Here is a 20,877-nt window from a genome sequence, read left to right as displayed (position 1 = left end):
TTAATTATCAATGATCTAAAATATCAAAAGTTATTGAATAAAACCTAAATATATGGAGAGATATACAAAACCACTATACAAGGATTCAACGTGTAAAGGCATCAGTTCTCTTCATATTAATCAACAGATTTAATACAAATCCAATTAAAATCTCTCAAATAATGCATACATTTTTGTGTGAGTATATAACTTAACAAGCTGATTTTAATATTTTTATGATAAGATAAAGGGTCAAATCACAGTGAAAGAAGAGAAAGTTGGAGTGATTGTTCTTCCAGCTGAAAAGATTTTTTATAAATCTCTGGTATTAATGAGAGAATAAAATTGGTACCTTATTCTATAGTCAAAAAACAAATGAAGCAGTTAGAACAGATAGGAAGTTCAGATATAGGCAAACACATCTTTGCAAATGTGATTTCTGACAGAGTTTACATTACAGATCATCTGGAAAAGAATGGACACAATTTAATAGTGAGGTAATCATTTGTTATCCAAATGCACAAAAATACACAAAATTGGATACCAGTTAGATTAAACCAATACATGAAAATGCAAATACTTGAAACTATTAAAAGAAATAAGAGAATTATTTTTACAGTAAGTCCTCTATACATGAACGAATTCCATTCTGAGAGCACATTCGTAAGTCTAATTTGTTTGTATGTCCAACAAATTTAACCTAGGTACCCAACTAACACAATTGACTATACAGTACTGTACTGTAATAAGTTTATAATACTTTTCACACAAATAATACATAAAAAACAAAACAAACACAAAAGATAAAGAAAACATTTTTAATCTTACAGTACAATACCCTGAAAAGTACAGTAGTACAGTACAACAGCTGGCATACAGGGGCTGGCATCGACTGAACAGGCAAGAAAAGTTACTGACTGGAGGAGGCAGAGGAGGTGGGAGATGGTAGAGCTGAAGGATCGTCAGCAATAGGAGTTGGAGGGCAAGCTGCAATTTCAATCATGCCTGACATTGATGGCATATGTTCTGGTTCCTTGCTGGATTCAATTCTATCTACCCTTTTGAAAAATGATCCAGTGATGTCTGGGTAGTAGCTCTTTTTTTCTCACCATAGATGACATGGTAGCACTGGATTGCAGTGATTCTGAAGGGCTGCTGCAACCTTCGTGTACCGTTCTACATTCAGGTCCTGTGCCTCAAAAACTAACAGTGCCTCCTCAAATACAGAAAATGAACAAACTGCAGGCAAAGGTTCTTCCAAACCCCATTCATGGTGATGGCCATAACCTCATGCCGAGCAAAGTCAATGTTTTTTATGGCCTTAAAGATGTCACAGTCCTTCCAAAATTGTTGCAAGGTTGTTCCTGATTCATCACTCACCTTTACTGCCTGACAAAAAGTGTGATGTAAATAATATTTCTTGAAAGTCGCTATAACTCCATGGTCCATAGGTTGGATGAGCGATGTAGTATTTCGGTGGCAGATGCACTACTTTGACTTTGGGATGAAAGTTGTCCATGAATGGGGGGTGGCCCAGAGCACTGTCGAGCAGCAAAAGAATGTTGAATGAGACATCCTTCTCCAAACAATATTTCTCTACTTCTGGGATAAAGTGGTGGAAAAACCAGTCCTGGAAAATGGCCTGTGTAACCTAGGCTTTGAGGTTACTCTTCCACACAACAAGAAGAGAGCCCTTGGCTATGTTTTTAAGGGCTCTTGGGTTCTCTGAATGATAAACTAAGAGAGTCTTCAGCTTCATATCACCAGAAACATTGACACTAAACAACAGAGTTAGCCTATCCTTTGCTGCTTTATAGCATGGCATCAACGTTTCCTTCTTACTGATGTAACTTTGGTCTGGCATCTTCTTCCAGTACAGTCCTGTCTCATCCACATTAAAAAACCTGCTCAGGTAAATATGCGTCTTCATCAATAATTTCTCAAATCATTTCAGGAAATTCCCAGGCAGCTACCCTATCTGCACTCACTGTCTCACCACTTACTTTTGTGTTGTGAGGTTGACTCTATCCTTGAACGGATGAAACCAGGTATGGCTGGTATTAAAAGATGCGCCCTCTGATTCTTTGCCGTGTTTCTTCTTCAAGTCTTCATAAAGGCTTTTAGCTTTCTCTTGAATCAACATTAAGCTGAGCAGGACTTGACACTGATGCTGATCCTGCGTCCACACACTGAGAAGTTTCTCCATCTCCTCCATCACTTTTCAATGCTTCTTTGATATTATTGTCAACATCGTCGGCACAGCAGACTTCACATGTTCCATGATCTTGTCCTTGTTCTTTAGAATCATGCTGATAGTTGAACGATTCATGTTATATGAATGAGCAACCTCTACCATGTTTTTGCCTTGCTCCACTCTCTCAATTATTTTCACTTTTGTTTCCATCGTTATCACTTGGCGCTTCTTAGCAGTACCAGCTACATCACCACTGCTTTTACACTTGCTTCTGGGCTTCCTGGGCTCAAAATAAAGATACTGTACTACTGTACTCTATACAGTACTATACAGTAAAGTACACAAAAGCACAACCACTTGTAGAGGATGCACACATGTGACAATGTATGCCAGACATGTGAACTAACTTACATGACTGGACATGTGAACTCACGTTTGCATCTTTGAAAGTTCGCAACTTGAAGGTTCGTATGTAGGGGACTTACTGTATTGTGAGGGCAAGATTTCTTATAAGACACAAAATTACAAACCATAAGGAAAGTTTTGATAAAATCAACTACATTAAAATTTAATCTTCCCTATTAAATAAATTGTATAAAAAATGAAAGACATGTTCCAAGCTAGAAGACATTTGTAACACAAGGATTATTACTTACAATATATAAAGAATACCCACAAAGCAATAAGAAATTTAAAAAATATGAACCAAGGTTATTTCACAGAAGAAGAATAAATAGCCAAAAATCACATGAAAGTGTCCTCCTCTGCACTGGTATCTAAAAAAGTGTAAATTGATTCTCAACCTCATTGGTATTTATCAAAATATAAATTAAAACTATGATGAAGTACCATTTTGCCCTGTAGTCTGGCAATTTTTTAAAATCACCGTAGCAGGGCTTCCCTGGTGGCGCAGTGGTTGAGAGTCTGCCTGCCAATGCAGGGGACACGGGTTCGGGCCCTGGTCTGGGAAGATCCCACGTGCCGCGGAGCAGCTGGGCCCGTGGGCCACAACTACTGAGCCTGCGCGTCTGGAGCCTGTGCTCCACAACAGGAGGGGCCGCGACAGTGAGAGGCCCGCGCACTGCGATGAAGAGTGGCCCCTGCTTGCCGCAACTAGAGAAAGCCCTCGCACAGAAACGGAGACCCAACACAGCCAAAAATAAATAGATAAATAAATAAATTAAAAAAAAAAAAAAATCACCGTAGCATATATGGGTGAAGACATGGCACAGGGACATGAATATAAATCACTACGTGGAAAACAACGTAACAATGTTTGGTAAATGGAAAACATAAATCCCAATGACTCAGAAATTCTATTCCTCCAGTTCTTGAGTGACATGTATAACAACATTCAAGCAGTATTGTTTTAATAAGGGGATAAAACTGGAAACATTATAAATATATATCAAGAGGAAAATGGCATACTCTACAACTGGAAAATAAATAAGCCATAACCGCTCATATCAATAACAATAAATTACACTTATTTAGTAGAATAAGCAAGTTCACAGAATAATAAATACACTGTGATTATCCGTACACAAAATTAAAAACAGAAAAGTAAATAAAATAGGAAAGCAAAACTGTAACAAACCCCAAACTCTGATTATTGAAGAGTTAGTGAAAGAGAAAAGAAATGGGATCAGGGAACACTAACAAGGGAACTTCAAAAGTATTCATATGGTTTTATATTTTTAGTCTAAGCCATGTGTTCATAGCTTTCATCTTATGATTACTTATGTACATACATATAAATATTATTTTGTATATAATGAATATTTAATTTAAATATATATGAATAATGTTATTGTGACTTCCAATAAAGATACAGAAGTGAACTCACCTTCAGACACCATCTTTATTCTAAACACAGAGATTTCAGTTTATATATACAGAGCAAAAATCTGAAGGTCCTATCAGTGCTCAAAATCAAGAAGCAAAGACAACTGAAGCACAAAAAAGGTGAGTGAGGATGAGTTACTCTGCCTATTGCAGTCTTCATTTCTGAAAGTTTTGAGCCCAATGGAGGCAAAAAGATATATGACATTGTTCTTGACCAGTATCTAGACCAAGCTTACAGGTTGCCTGGAATTGCAATAGGCTCAAAATATTGAGAGAAAGGAACACTGGACCATCTCTATAAAGCCTAGTGAATAGTGTAAAGAGAGAGGGACATGACATGAAAACTAAAATCTTCCCACTCCAATAAAGTTCAAAATTATGAAACAAGTGAACCATTCAAATATTAAGGCAACCTAAAAATTAAAAAAAAAATTAAAATAATTATGTAAGATGTTCAAAGAGATAAATGAAGAAATTATTTTCATAGGAAATAAACAAACTGAAATTGAAATGAAAAGGGGAGAAAAAAGAACAAGTGGAAACAGTCATTGTATTTCTTTTTTTGAAAGAAAAATATTCAATTGGGGGAGGAGCTAAATTAAACACTGTCTAAGAGTGAAAAAGATTCATTGGAATCTTAATGGGAAGAAATTCTCCCAGAATGTAGCATAGAGAGAAAAACAGATTCTTTTTTAAATTAAAAATCATTTATCATCCAATAGAAGTTCCAGAAGAAAACTGAGGGAAAAACAGCAAAAGAGGATTTGCTTGAAATTCCCCAGAATTGAAAAAACTCTTGATTTAAAAGATTGAGAAGGTACTTTATTAAGCCAGTTTCTTTAAAATTAATCCCTACTTAAACTTTGCCCACTGTAGTGAAAGTTCAGTACAGCAAGAATAAAAACATAGGATTCTACCAACCTGCTTCCTTATGTGCTGTCTTGTGAACTAGAACTTGAAACATCCAGAACTGTATCCTATTCAGTCATTTGAAGCTGCGGGTCAGGCTGAAGCTCCTGCGGTGGGATCTCTGAGTCTGAACCACTGGACTAATAGAGAACCTCAGACCTTAGGGAATATTCATCAGAGTGAGGTTTCCCAGCGGTCCTCATCTCAGCACCAAGACCCAGCTCTACCCAACAGCCTACAAACTCCAGTGTTGGAAGCATCAGGCCAAGCAAACAGAAAGACAGGAACACAATCCCACTCATAAAAAAAAAAAAGGAGAAAGAATGAGATGGCAAAAAAATGTCACAGATGAAGGGGCAAAGTCAAAACTTAGAGTACCAAATAAATGAAGAGGAAATAGACAATCTACCTGAAAAAGAATTCTGAGTAATGATAGTAAAGATGCTCCACAATCTCGGAAATAGAATGGAGGCACGGATTGAGAAAGTACAAGAAATGTTTAACAAAGATCTAAAAGAACTAAAGAACAAACAAAGAGAGATGAACAACACAATAACTGAAATGAAAACTACACTAGAAGGAATCAATAACAGAATAACTGAGGCAGAAGAACGAGTAAGTGAGCTGGAAGAAAAAATGGTGGAAATAACTGCCAAGGAGCAGAATAAAGAATAAAGAATGAAAAGAACTGAAGAAAATCTCAGAGACCTCTGGGACAACACTAAGTGCACCATCATTCGAATTATAGGGGTCCCAGAAGAGGAAGAGAAAAAGAAAGGGTCTGAGAAAATATTTGAAGAAATTATGGTGGAAAACCTCCCTAACATGGGAAAGGAAACAGTCACCCAAGTCCTGAGAGTGCAGAGAGTCCCAACAGGATAAACACTAGGAGAAACACATCAAGACACATATTAATCAAACTAACAAAAATTAAAATCAAAAAAATATTAAAAGCATCAAGGGAAAAACAGAAAATAACATAAAAAGGAAACCCCATAAGGTTATCAGCTGATTTTCAGCAGAAACTCTGCAGGCCAGAAGGGAGTGGCAGGATACACTTAAAGTGATGAAAGAGAAAAACCTACAACCAAGATTACTCTACCCAGCAAGGATCTCATTCAGATTCGATGGAGAAATCAAAAGCTTTCAGACAAGCAAAAGCTAAGGGAATTCAGCACCACCAAACCAGCTTTACAACAAATCCTAAAGAAATTTCTCTAAGCAGGAAACACAAGAGAAAGAAAAGGATCCACAAAAACAAACTCAAAACAATTAAGAAAATGATAATAGGAACATACATATCAATAATAACCTTGAATGTAAATGGATTAAATGCCCCAACCAAAAGACACAGACTGGCTGAATGGTTACAAAAACAAGACCCATATACATGCTGTCTACAAGAAACCCACTTCAGACCTAGGGACACATACAGACTGAAAGTGAGGGGATGGAAAAAGATATTCCATACAAATGGAAATCAAAAGAAAGCTGGAGTAGCGATACTCGTATCAGATAAAATAAACTTTAAAATAAAGACTGTTGTAAGAGATAAGGAAGGACACTATATAATGATCAACGGATCAATCCAAGAAGAAGATATAACAATTATAAATGTTTATGCAGCCAACATAGGAGCACCTCAATACATAAGGCAAATGCTAACAACCATGAAAGGGGAAATCGACAGTAACACAATAATAGTAGGGGACTTTAACACTCCACTTACACCAATGGACAGATCATCCAGACAGAAAATTAATAAGAAAATACAAGCCTTAAATGACACAATAGACTAGATAAATTTAATTGATATTTATACAACATTCCCCCCACCCACCCAAAAGTGGGAGAATACACTTTCTTCTCAAGTACACAAGGAACATTCTCCAGGATAGACCACATCTTGGGGCACAAATCAAGCCTTGGAAAATTTAAGAAAATTGAAATCATGTCAAGCATCTTTTCTGACCACAACACCAGGAGACTGGAAAACAATTACAGGAAAAAAAACTGTAAAAACCACAAATATATGAAGGCTAAAAAGTGTGCTACTAAATAGCCAAGAGATCACTGAAGAAATCAAAGAAGAAATTAAAAAAATACAAAGAAAAAAATGACAGCTAAAACACAATGACCCCAAACCTATGGGACACAGCAAAAGTAGTTCTAAGAGGGAAGTTTATAGCAATTCAATCTGACCTCAAGAAACAAGAAAAATCTCAAATAAACAATCTAACCCTACAACTAAAGTAACTAGAGAAAGAAGAACAAAGAAAACCCCAAAAAGTCAGTAAAACTAAAGAAATCATAAAGATCAGAGCAGAAATGAATGAAATAGAAACAAAGAAAACAATAGCAAATATCAATAAAGCTAAAAGCTGGTTCTTTGAGAAGATAAACAAAATCGATAAACCTTTAGCCAGACTCATAAAAAAAAAGAAAAAGAAGGGAGAAGATGCAAAAAATAAAATTAGAAATGAAAAAGGAGAAATCACAACTGTCACCACAGAAATACAAAGCATCATAACAGACTACTAAAAACAACTATTTGCCAATAAAATGGACAACCATGAAGAAATGGACAAATTCTTGGAAAGGTACAATTTTCAAAGACTGAACCGGGAAGAATTACAAAATATAAACACACCTATCACAAGTAATGAAGTTGAAACTGTAATTAAAAATCTTCCAACAAACAAAAGTCCAGGACCAGATGGCGTCACAGGCGAATTCTATCAAACATTTAGAGAAGAGCTAACACCCATCCTTCTCAAAATCTTCCCAGAGATGTAGGGATTCTTGAATGCATGCAAATTAATCAATGTGATACACCACATTAACAAATTAAGGAATAAAAAAAACATATAATCAGCTCAATAGATGCAGAAAAAGCTTTTGACAAAATTCAACACCGATTTATGATAAAAACTCTCTAGAAAATGGGCATAAAGGGAACTTACCTCAACATAATAAAAGCCACATATGACAAAGCCACAGCAAACATCATACTCAATGGTGAAAAACTGAAATCTTTTCACTAAGATCAGGAACAAGACAAGAATGTCCACCCATACCACTCTTATTCAATATAGTTTTGGAAGTCCTAACCACGGCGGTCAGAGATGAAAAAGAAATAAAAGCAATACAAATTGGAAAAGAAGTAAAACTGTCACTGTTTGCAGATGACATGATACTATACATAGAAAATCCTAAAGATGCCACCAGAAAACTAGTAGAATTAATCAAAGAATTTGATAAGGTTGCAGGATACAAAATTAACGCACAGAACTCTCTGGCATTCCTATACACTAACGAAAGATCAGAAAGAGAAATTAAGGAAACGATCCCATTCACCATTGCAACAAAAAATAAAATACCTGGGAATAAACCTACCTAAGGAGGTGAAAGACTTGTACTCTGAAAATTTTAAAACACTGATGAAAGAAATCAAAGATGACAGAAACAGATGGTGAAATATACCATGTTCTTGGATTGGAAGAATCAATATTGTGAAAATGACTATATTACCCAAAGCAATCTACAGATTCAATGCAATCCCTATCAAACTACTATTGGCATTCCTCACAGAATTAGAACAAAAAATTCTACAATTCATATGGAAACACAAAAGACCCCAAATAGCCAAAGCAATCTTGAGAAAGAAAAATGTATCTGGAGGAATCAGGCTCCCAGACTTCAGACTATACTACAAAGCTACAGTAATCAAGACAGTATGGTACTGGCACAAAAACAGAAATATAGATCAATGGTACAGGATAGAAAGCCCAGAGATAAGCCCACGCACATATGGTCACCTAATTTATGATAAAGGAGACAAGAATATACAATGGAGAAAAGACAGCCTCTTCAATAAATGGTGCTGGGAAAAGTGGACAGCTACATGTAAAAGAATGAAATTAGAACATTCCTTAACACCATACACAAAAATAAACATAAAATGGATTAAAAACCTAAATGTAAGATGAGACACTATAAAACTCTTAGAGGAAAACATAGGAAAACACTCTTTGACATAAACGACAGCAAGATCTTTTTTGATCCACCTCCTAGAGTAATGGAAATAAAAACAAAAATAAACAAATGGGACCTAATGAAACTTCAAAGCTTTTGCACAACAAAGGAAACCATAAACAAGTTGAAAAGACAACCCTCAGAATGGGAGAAAATATTTGCAAATGAAACTACACACAAAGGATTAATCTCCAAAATACACAAACAGCTCATGGAGCTCAATATCAAAAAGACCAAACAGTTCAATTAAAAAATGGGAGGAAGATCTAAATAGACATTTCACCAAAGAAGACATACAGATGGCTAAGATGCACTTGAAAAGCTGCTCAACATCACTAATTATTAGAGAAATGAATATCAAAACTACAATGAGGTTTCACCTCACAACAGACAGAATGGCCATTATCAAAAAATCTAGAAACAATAAATGCTGGAAAAGGTGTGGTGAAAAAGGAACCCTCCTGCACTGTTGGTGGGAATGTAAATTGATACAACCACTATGGAGAACAGTATGGAGCTTCCTTAAAAAGCTAAAAATAGAACTACCATATGATCCAGCAATCCCACTACTGGGCATATACCCTGAGAAAACCATAATTCAAAAAAAAGACATGTACCACCATGTTCATTGCAGCACTATTTACAATAGCCAGGACATGGAACCAACATAAATGTCCATCGACAGATGAATGGATAAGAAGATGTGGCACATATATACAATGGAATATTACTCAGCCATAAAAAAGAAACAAAATTGAGTTATTTGTAGTGAGGTAGATGGACCTAGAGTCTGTCATACAGAGTAATGTAAGTCAGAAATAAAAAAATAAATACCATATGTTCACACATATATATGGAATCTAAAAAAAAAACGGTACTGATGAACATTGTGGCAGGACAGGAATAAAGATGTAGACTTAGAGAATGGACTTGAGGACACAGGTGGGAGGGGGAAGCTGGGGTGAAGTGAGAGTAACATTGACATATATACACTACCCAATGTAAAATAGTTAGCCAGTGGAAAGCAGCAGCATAGCACAGGGAGATCATCTCAGTGCTTTGTGATGACCTAGAGACATGGGATAGGGAGGGTGGGAGGGAGGCTCAAGAGGGAGGGTATATGGGGATATATGTATGTACATGGCTGATTCACTTTGTTGTACAGCAGAAACTAACACAGTATTGTGAAGCAATTATACTCCAATAAAGATCTATGAAAAAAAAAGAATAAAAAGATAGTCTTTAAAGTTATCAAAGTGTAAAAACCAATTACAGTAATTCCATAGTAGACTTATCTATAAATGCCAGAAAACTATGGAGAAATATCTTCAAAGTCCTTTAGACAAATACCCATCAATCTAGAATTCAAAAGTGACATCCATATATTGTTGGATCTGCACAGACTGAGTTACTTCATGGCCAGAGAAAATCCTCTCTAATAAAATTCTTAAGATCGGTCTATCTATCTATCTATCTACACCAGTAAGAAAAGTAAACTCAAAAGAAGGAATAGACTTCTTTTCAATGTTGAAAATAAAAATCGATCAAATAGTTAGTAAACTTAATTAAACTTTGTTCATAAAAAAAACCAAAGAACTATTTTTTGTATTTAAAAATGGCAAAGGAATTCCCTGGCAGCCCAGTGGTTAAGACTGTGTTTCCACTGCAGGAGCACAGGTTTGATCCCTTGTCAGGGAACTAAGATCCCACAGGCTGTGCAGTGCAGCCAAATAAAACACGATAATAATAAAGAAAAAAGTTTTTTTTTTTAATTAAAGAAAATATAAAAATTAAAATGGCAAGATAAAACCTGTAAGGAAGAGTAAACATATGTTAGGGCAGAATTTTGAATAATTTTATGAGGCCCTGTGTGAGGATGGGACAGCAGAGCACAGCCAAGAGTCTGAAGCTCCATGAAGGCAGGTATCATGTCCACTGTGTTTCAGCACCAGAAACAGTACCTTATGTTTAATAGACACTTAATAAAGATTTTTTTCCAGCTTTATTAGATATAATTGACATATAACATTGTGTAAGTTTAAGATGTGCAACATGTTGATTTGACACACTTATATATTACAGAATGACTACCACTGTTGGGTTAGTTAATACCTCTGTCACCTCACATAATTACTATTTCTTTTTTGTGGTGAGAATATTTAAGATCTACTCTCTTAGCAACTTTCAAGTATACAATACAGTATTGTTAACTATAGTCACCATGCTGCACATTAGATTCCCAGAAATTATTCATCTTATAACTGGAAGTTTGTACCCTTGGACCAACATCTCCCAATTTCCCCCACCACCTAGCCACTGGCGATTACCACTCGACTCTGTTTTTACGAATATATATATCACTTCTTTATCCTTTCATCCATAGATGAACACTTAGATTGTTTCCATATCTTAGCTATTGTGAATAACATTGCAATGAACATGGGAGTTCAGATGTCTCTTCAAGACAGTGATTTCGCTTCCTATGGCAAAACCCCAAACTGGGATTGCTGGATCATATGGTAGTTCTATTTTTAATGTTTTGAGGAATCTCCATACTGTTTTCCACAGTGGCTGTACCAATTTACATTCCCACCAACAGTGCAAAAGTGTTCCCTTTTCTCCACATACAATAAAGATTTTTTTGATTGGCCAATTGTTGTCATTAATAGAGTTAATGAGAGAGATCCAACAGATGTTTATTCTAGTATGAAGCAGGCTCTGTATCTTGGTGTGAAAATATAATCATTAAGTCATTTGCTTTGGCTTCTTTGGCCTAGAACATTGTCAGCGGCTCAGTCCACTCCTGCCTGCCTTCTTATTGCCTGTTCTTGTTGATGTCACATTCCATTACCACTACAAATATTTCACACCATTTTCCCCTCTCCTTTTCCTAAAAATACTAAAATAGTCAAAGCTTAAACGAAGGTGAATGCTTTAATCTCTGCTGTCAAGTCAGCAATTCACGCTTGCCCTTTGTGACAGAAGCACACTCATCTTCACTCACCTGTGATGGTAAATTAGAGCACTGTTCATATGGTTACTGCTGAATTCTCACATCAGCACTGTTATTGCAAATCCAGCTTTACGCTCCTTCCCAGTAGCTGGACAAGTCAGTGATAGAAACTCTCCTAGAGCTGAGATACAGAGATTCCATTGAGTTGACTATGGAGTTTATATTCCTCCTTTCCTTCCTTCCTTCCTTCCTTCCTTCACTCCTTCCTTCCTTTCTTCCTTCTTTCTTTCCCTTTGAAAAGAATCTAAAAGAGAGTGGATATATGTATATGTATAATTGATTCACTTTGCTGTACAGCAGAAACTAACATAACATTTTAAATCAACTATACTCCATTAAAAAATTAATTTAAAAAAAAGAAAATGGAAATATATCCTACATAATGAGCACTGACAGATAGAGTGGTTTCAGCAGATAGTCCATAATAGAAGATTAGTCATGTAACAGTGAGCCATTAATATATCTGGGCAGGTACAGCAAATGTCCTCAGGCATGGCATGTAGGCTCAGCAGTCATGTGGAACTACTTAGCTCTTAGGTTGTTCCAACACACACACTATTTGCATGTGTTCATCACTTAGCCCAATATTTCTGCCCATGAGTCTCACCTGCACTCTCAATGACATATTTTTGTATCAAGCAAGATATTTTTAAATATTTTAAGATTATGGTCTTCCTCAGCAGGCTTAGTTTTGATTAATTTAATTATTTAATAGCTTATTAATAATACCTACTCATAACACCTGCGAATAACATGTATGTGTGGATTTGTTCTGGGACTTTTCAGATTTGGGTGTGTTGTTGTTTTTCAGTAAACTAAAGACATACATGTAAATAAACAAGTTTCTTCTAAGTGAGACATGTATGTTTGCATATCTATGTTCACAAGTATAAGGAAGGCACACTAAGTTTAAGCTATGATTGTGCTGTTATTGAATTTCTTCTGTAAATAAATGACTTCAATTAAGTAAAGTATATTCCAGTTATATAACTTTGAGATAAGCACCATAAAACATACATACACAACTAAAACACACACACACACACACACACACACACACACACAGAGAGAAGGAGTTATGTACAGTACATCTATATACACCTTGTAGTAAAGTTCACCTACCTTGAGAAATGTATGAATTACTGTCCTTTTACTCTACAGAAAGGCAGTAAAGTTATTCCAGAGGAATTGATCACTCTGTACTAAGGATTAAAGGATTTAATCCTTGGGAATTTAAAGGATTTGTACCAAGTGGAATTTTAAACCCTGCTCTTGCCACGTGTCTATCCAGTAGCTAGATTGAGAACTAAAGTATAATTGAATATCAGGTCTTTCACAGACTGAGGGGACTTCATGGACCATTACAGATGACTCAGAATAAAATGTGTTTCATGAGTGTCTATTATATGAAAAACATTCTCTGAGGATGCTATTAAGCAGAAAGTAAGTTTTATATTTAGTTAGTGAGATTCAGTAACATACAGTAAATTGAAAAAAGGGAAATAGTAGGATGTAACTTTGCTCTAAAAAAGGTAGAGTCAGCATTTAAATGAGAGGATCAGAGTAGACTTTATAAAGGAAAAATCATATGAGATGGAATCCAAGGATGGCTAAATTTGATGGAGGTCAGAGGGAAAAGAACAAGTCAAAGTTCTAAATAAATGAACCCACGTAAGTAAAGACATGGTGCACTCCAGGCATTGAATTATTATTTCATGAATGATGAATAAAAGTAGAAAATGTTGTGCATATTAAAGAAACAACTACATCTGTTAAAATATTAAAATGTCTTCAGACAAAATTTCCAGATTACCTTGGCAGTGCTAGTATCTTCTAGCATCCAGTTTTTTTTAATCCTCTATTCCACTTCCTTCACCTTATAGAATTTTGCTTCCCTTGTTGTCTCATGGTCACAAGACGCTGGTGTAACTCCAGACATCAGGTACTCATCACACAGCAAAGCAAAAAGGCCAGGGGTAGAGAATCATTGCTTATACATCTCCTTTTTATCATGGAGAAAAATCTTCCTCAAAGTGTTCCATGGCAGAATTTCTCTATATTTAATTGGCCAGAACTGAGTCACATAATCATCTCAGACTAACCGCTGGCAAAAAGAAAAGGAAGCCACCATGATTCATGCCCCTGGCACTGTGCAAGGTGATTCCTGAAGAAAACTGGGGTTCTTTTAGCAAGGAGGACGGGCTATTTAGTAGGAACTAACAATTCATGCCATTGTGGGTAATTCTGGAATATGCAACACATGTAGAGAAAACATATGACATCAAACTAGAAAAGATTTGAATAGGAGAATGAAAAATATTGACCATCAATCTAAGAAGCTGATTCTTCATTTGATTGCCAGTTGGAAGACTTTTAAAATGAAAGCTTGGTTGGTTTGCTTCTTTATTTTTTAGTTTAGTTTCCTTTGGGTTTGGTTTCATTCCATTAGTAGAAAAATTACTCTAGCAACAGTGTGTAAACTGGATCAAAACTGAAAATCTGAGGATAGCTTCAAGATGGTGTAGGAGTAAGATGTGGAGATCACCTTCCTCCCCACAAATACATCAAAAATACATCTACATATGGAACAGCTCCTACAGAACACTTACTTAATGCTGACAGAAGACCTCAGAATTCCCAGAAAGCAAGAAACTCCACACATACCTGGCTGGGTGGCTGACAGAGTCTTGGTGCTCCAGCCGAGTGTCAGGCCTGAGCCTCTGAGGTGGGAGAGCCGAGTTCAGGACACTGGTCCATCAGAGACCTCCCGGCCCCACATAATATCAAACAACAAAAGCTCTCTCAGAGATCTCCATCTCAATGCTAAGACCCAGCTCACTCAACGACCAGCAAGCTACAGTGCTGAACACCCTATGCCAAACAGATAGGGCATAGGACACCAGGGAAGCCTATGACAGGAACGCAACCCCAACCATTAGCAGAGAGGCTACCTATAATCATAATAAGTTCACAGACACCCCAAAACACACCACCAGAGGTGGTCATGCCTACCAAAAAGACAAGATACAGCCTCATCCACCAGAACAAAGGCACTACTCCCCTCCACCAGGAAGCCTACAAAAACCATTGAACCAACCTTATCCAGTGGGGACAGACACCAAAAACAATGGGAACTACAAACCTGCAGCCTGCAGAAAGGAGACCCCAAACACAGTAAGTTAAGAAAATGAGAAGACAGAGAAATACACAGCAGATGAAGGAGCAAGGTAAAAACCCACCAGACCAAACAAATGAAGAGGAAATAAGCAGTCCACCTAAAAAAGAATTCAGAGTAATGATAGTAAAGATGATCCAAAATCTTGGAAATAGAATGGAGAAAATACAAGAAATGTTTAACAAGGACGTAGAAGAACTAAAGAGCAAACAAACAATGATGAACAACACAATAAATGAAATTAAAAATGCTCTAGAAGGAATCCATAGCAGAATAACTGAGGCAGAAGAACGGATAAGTGACCTGGAAGATAAAATAGTGGAAATAACTACCGCAGAGCAGAATAAAGAAAAAAGAATGAAAAGAATTGAGGACAGTCTTAGAGACCTCTGAGACAACATTAAATGCACCACATTTGAATTATAGGGATCCCAGAAAAGAAGAGAAAAAGAAAGGGTCTGAGAAAATATTTGAAGAGATTATAGTTGAAAATTTCCCTAATGTGGAAAATGAAATAGTCAATCAAGTCCAGGAAGAACAGACAGTCTCATACAGGATAAATCCAAGGAGAAACACGCCAAGACACATATTAATCAAACTATCAAAAATTAAATACAAACAAAAAATATTAAAAGCAGCAAGGGAAAAACAACAAATAACATACAAGGGAATTCCCATAAGGTTAGCAGCTGATCTTTCAGCAGAAACTCTGCAAGCCAGAAGGGAGTGGCAGGACATATTTAAAGTGATGAAAGGGAAAAACCTACAACCAAGATTACTCTACCCAGCAAGGATCTCATTCATATTTGAAGGAGAAATTAAAACCTTTACTGACAATCAAAAGATAAGAGAATTCAGCACCACCAAACCAGCTTTACAACAAATCCTAAAGGAACTTCTCTAGGCAGGAAACACAAGAGAAGGAAAAAACCTACAATAACAAACCCAAAACAATTAAGAATATAGTAATAGGAACAAACATATTGATAACTACCTTAAATTTAAATGGATTAAGTGCTTCAACCAAAAGACATAGACTGGCTGAATGGATACAAAAGCAAAACCCGTATATATGCTGTCAACAAGAAACCCACTTCAGACCTAAGGACACATACTGACTGAAAGTGAGGAGATGGAACAAGATATTCCATGCAAATGGAAATCAAAAGAAAGCTGGAGTAGCAATTCTCATATCAGACAAAATAGACTTTAAAATAAAGATTATTACAAGAGACAAAGAAGGACACTACATAATGTCAAGGGATCAATCCAAGAAGAAAATATAACAATTGTAAATATTTATGCGCCCAAAAGAAGACCACCTCGATACTTAAGGCAAATGCTAACAGCCATAAAAGGGGAAATCAACAGTAACACAATCATAGTAGGGGACTTTAACACCCCACTTTCACCAATGGACAGATCATCCAAAATGAAAATAAATAAGGAAACACAAACTTTAAATGATACATTAAACAAGATGGACTTAATTGATATTTATAGGACATTCCATCCAAAAACAAGAAAATACACTTCCTTCTCAAGTACTCATGGAAAATTCTCCAGGATAGATCATATCTTGGGTCACAAATCAAACCTTGGTAAATTTAAGAAAACTGAAATCATATCAAATATCTTTCTGACCACAATGCTATGAGACAAGATATCAATTACAGGAAAAAAAAGTCTGTAAAAAATACAAACACATGGAGGCAAAACAATACACTACTAAATAACCAAGAGATCACTGAAAAAATCAAAGAGGAAATCAAAAAATACCTAGAAACAAATGACAAGGAAAACACGATGACCCAAAGCCTATGGGATGCAGAAAAAACACTTCTAAGAGGGAAGTTTATAGCAATACAATCCTACGTCAAGAAACAGCAAACATCTCAAATAAACAACCTAACCTTACACCTAAAGCAATTAGAGAAAGAAGAACAAAAAACCCAAAGTTAGCAGAAGGAAAGAAATCATAAAGATCAGATCAGAAATAAATGAAAAAAAATGAAGGAAACAATAACTAAGATGAATAAAACTAAAAGCTAGTTCTTTGAGAAGATAAAATTGGTGAAACACTAGCCAGACTCATCAAGAAGAAAAGGGAGAAGACTCAAATCAATAGAATTACAAATGAAAAAGGAGCAGTAACAACTGACACTGCAGAAATACAAAGGATCATGAGAGATTACTACAAGCAACTATACACCAATAAAATGGACAACCCGGAAGAAATGGACAAACCCTTAGAAATGCACAACCTTCTGAGACTGAACCAGGAATAATAGAAAATATAAACAGACCAATCACAAGCACTGAAATTGAGACTGTGATTAAAAGTCTTCCAACAAACAGAAGTCCAGGACCAGATGGCTGCACAGGCGAATTCTATCAAATATTTAGAGGAGAGCTAACACCTATCTTTCTCAAACTCTTCAAAAATATAGCAGAGGGAAGAATACTCCCAAACACATTCTATGAGATCACCATCACCCTGATACCAAAACCACACAAAGATGTCACAAAAAAAGAAAACTACAGGCCAATGTCACTGATGAACATAGATGCAAAAATCCTCAACAAAATACTAGTAAATCGAATCCAACAGCACAGTAAAAGGATCATACACCATGATCAAGTGGGGTTTACCCCAGGAATGCAAGGATTCTTTAATATATGCAAATCAATCAGTGTTATAAACCATATTAACAAATTTGAAGGAGAAAAACCATATGATCATCTCAATACATGCAGAAAAAGCTTTCGACAAATTCAACACCCATTTATGATAAAACCCTCCAGAAAGTATGCATAGAGGGAACTTACCTCAATATAATAAAGGCTATATATGACAAACCCACAGCCAACATCGTTCTCAATGGTGAAAAACTGAAAGCATTTCCTCTAAGATCAGGAAGTAGACAAGGTTGTCCACTCTCATCACTATTTTTCAACATAGTTTTGGAAGTTTTAGCCACAGCAATCAGAGAAGAAAGAGAAATAAAAGGAATCCAAATCGGGAAAGAAGAAGTAAAAATGTCACTGTTTGAAGATGACATGATACTATATGTAGAGAATCCTAAAGATGCTACCAGAAAACTACTAGAGGTAATCAATGAATTTCGTAAAGTAGCAGGATATAAAATTAATGCACAGAAATCTCTTTGCATTCCTGTACACTAATGATGAAAAATCTGAAAGGGAAGTTAAGGAAACACACCCATTTACCATTGCAACAAAAAGAATAAAATATCTAGGAATAAACCTACCTAAGGAGACAAAAGACTTGTATGCAGAAAACAATAAGACACTGATGAAAGAAATTAAAGATGATACAAATAGTTGGAGAGATATACCATGTTCTTGGATTGGAAGAATCAACATTTTGAAAATGACTATATGACCCAAGGCAACCTACAGATTCAGTGCAATCCCTATCAAACTACCAATGGCATTTTCCACAGAACTAGAACAAAATTTTCACAATTTGTATGGAAACACAGAAGACTCTGAATACCCAAAGCAATCTTGAGAAAGAAAATTGGAGCTGGAGGAATCAGGCTCCCTGATTTCAGACTATACTACAAAGCTACAGTGATCAAGACAGTATGGTACTGGCACAGAAACAGAAATATAGATCTATGGAACAGGATAGAAAGCCCAGAGATAAACCCATGCACATATGGTCACCTAATTTATGATAAAGGAGGCAAGAATATACTGTGGAGAAAAGACAGCCTCTTCAATAAGTGGTGCTTTACAATAGCCAGGACATGGAAGCAACCTAAGTGTCCATCGACAGATGAATGGATAAAGAAGATGTGGCACATATATATAATGGAATACTAGCCATAAAAAGAAATGAAATTATTTGTAGTGAGGTGGATGGACCTAGAGACTGTCATACAAAGTGAAGTAAGTCAGAAAGAGAAAAACAAATACCATACGCTAACACATATATATGGAGTCTAAAAAAAAACATTGGTTCTGACTAACCTAGTGGCAGCACAGGAATAAAGACGCAGACGCAGAGAATGGACTTGAGGACATGGGGAGGGGGAAGTGTAAGTTGGGACGAAGTGAGAGAGTGTCCTGGACATATATACACTACCAAATGTAAAATAGATAGCTAGTGGGAAGCAGCCACATAGCACAGGGAGACAGCTCGGTGCTTTGTGTCCACCTAGAGGGGTGGGTTAGGAGGGTGGGAGGGAGATGCAAGAGGGAGGAGATATGGGGATATATGTTTATGTATTGTAGCACACCATTGTAAAGCAATTATACTCCAATAAAGATGTTAAAAAAAAAACTGAAAATATTAGGAGATTTTCTAATTACCAGTAATGACCAGTGGGAGATGGAAATAGAAAATTGATTCAAATGACATTTCTGAAGTTCAATTGAAGAATGTGGAAATTCATTGAATGAAAAAATAAGTATCAGGTGTCAAAAAGTCACTGTAAGACTTCAAGATTAGGATTTTAGGAGCCTAATGCCTCCATGAATACAACAGGGAAGTAAAAGAGATGATTCCATGAGAAATATGATTAGAACAGTTTTTAGTAGACTGAAATAAGCTTAATCATCCTTTGGCCAGTTATTCAACCAAAATTTCCACCATATACAATGCACAGCCATGTGACATTTGATGCTTGACTTATTAATTCAGACCAATTAAGCAATCTAGCAACCAGGCAGCAAATACTATTAAGGAAAAGCTGGAAAAAAATCCCAAGTTCATAGTTATATTATTTTTTATTTTATATTACAGGTAATTTATGTAATATTACTTATTAAATTATATTATATCTATATTTTAAATTATTAATAAAATATGTTAACCAAAAGGATGAAGAATATTATATATAAAATACTAGGCTTGTTAACATGTACTCTGCACTTGATGACTGAATATAAATTGTGAGTTGCCTTAAGGGAGAAAAAGTTTTAAATGAATTATTTATAGCAGCCACATTCTGACAATTAGTTTGAAAGTGTTTAGTTTTAGTACTGCCTTTATAAACCTGTTTTGAAATAAACGCTAAAAAGGGATGTTATTTTAAGTGCACTTTTGAACCAATCATCATACATAAATCTGATGTTGGTAAAAGAAAATTTTTATATTTAAAATATAAAAAGTATCAATATTTCAAGTTTTTTCATCACTCTCCTTATGTCAATGTTTTTGCTAAAAATGTTATTACATACCATAAAATACATACAAATATAAATTGTATTAAAGAATCACATAGAAAAGAAATTGAATGACTAGAAAATAGTTTAATAGAGGAGAGATCATTGTAAAATATATTAAGCTTAAATATTATGCTAACTACTTTACATTAGCTATAGACTACCTTTATAATAGGTTCTATTTTACACATGAATTGGGATAAATGATATTATTTAATCTCCCCGAGATCACAGAGCTCGGTAATAGAAGAATGACTCCACAGCCCATTTGCTTTTGTCCTTTTGTGTATATGTGCTGTGTGTGCATGTGCTTTTAGAATTCATTTCATTACAATATCACTGTAAATGTGTAGACATAATGACACATAAACCTGGTATTCTTCTATTAGAATACCTGTGGTCAATTGAGAAAAGCTGTTATGCCGAAAAATTTTCTTCAAACAGCAAAAGCCCACAGAAGTCGTATCACTACTGAATTTTAGGTCATGCTTGGCAACACAGAGGCCCAAAACACCCATAGAGTTTGCCCTT

This window comes from Eubalaena glacialis, chromosome 12, assembly GCF_028564815.1.
Source record: "Eubalaena glacialis isolate mEubGla1 chromosome 12, mEubGla1.1.hap2.+ XY, whole genome shotgun sequence".
In the NCBI taxonomy this organism is placed as follows: domain Eukaryota; kingdom Metazoa; phylum Chordata; class Mammalia; order Artiodactyla; family Balaenidae; genus Eubalaena; species Eubalaena glacialis.
Note: the sequence above shows the minus strand (reverse complement) of the source record.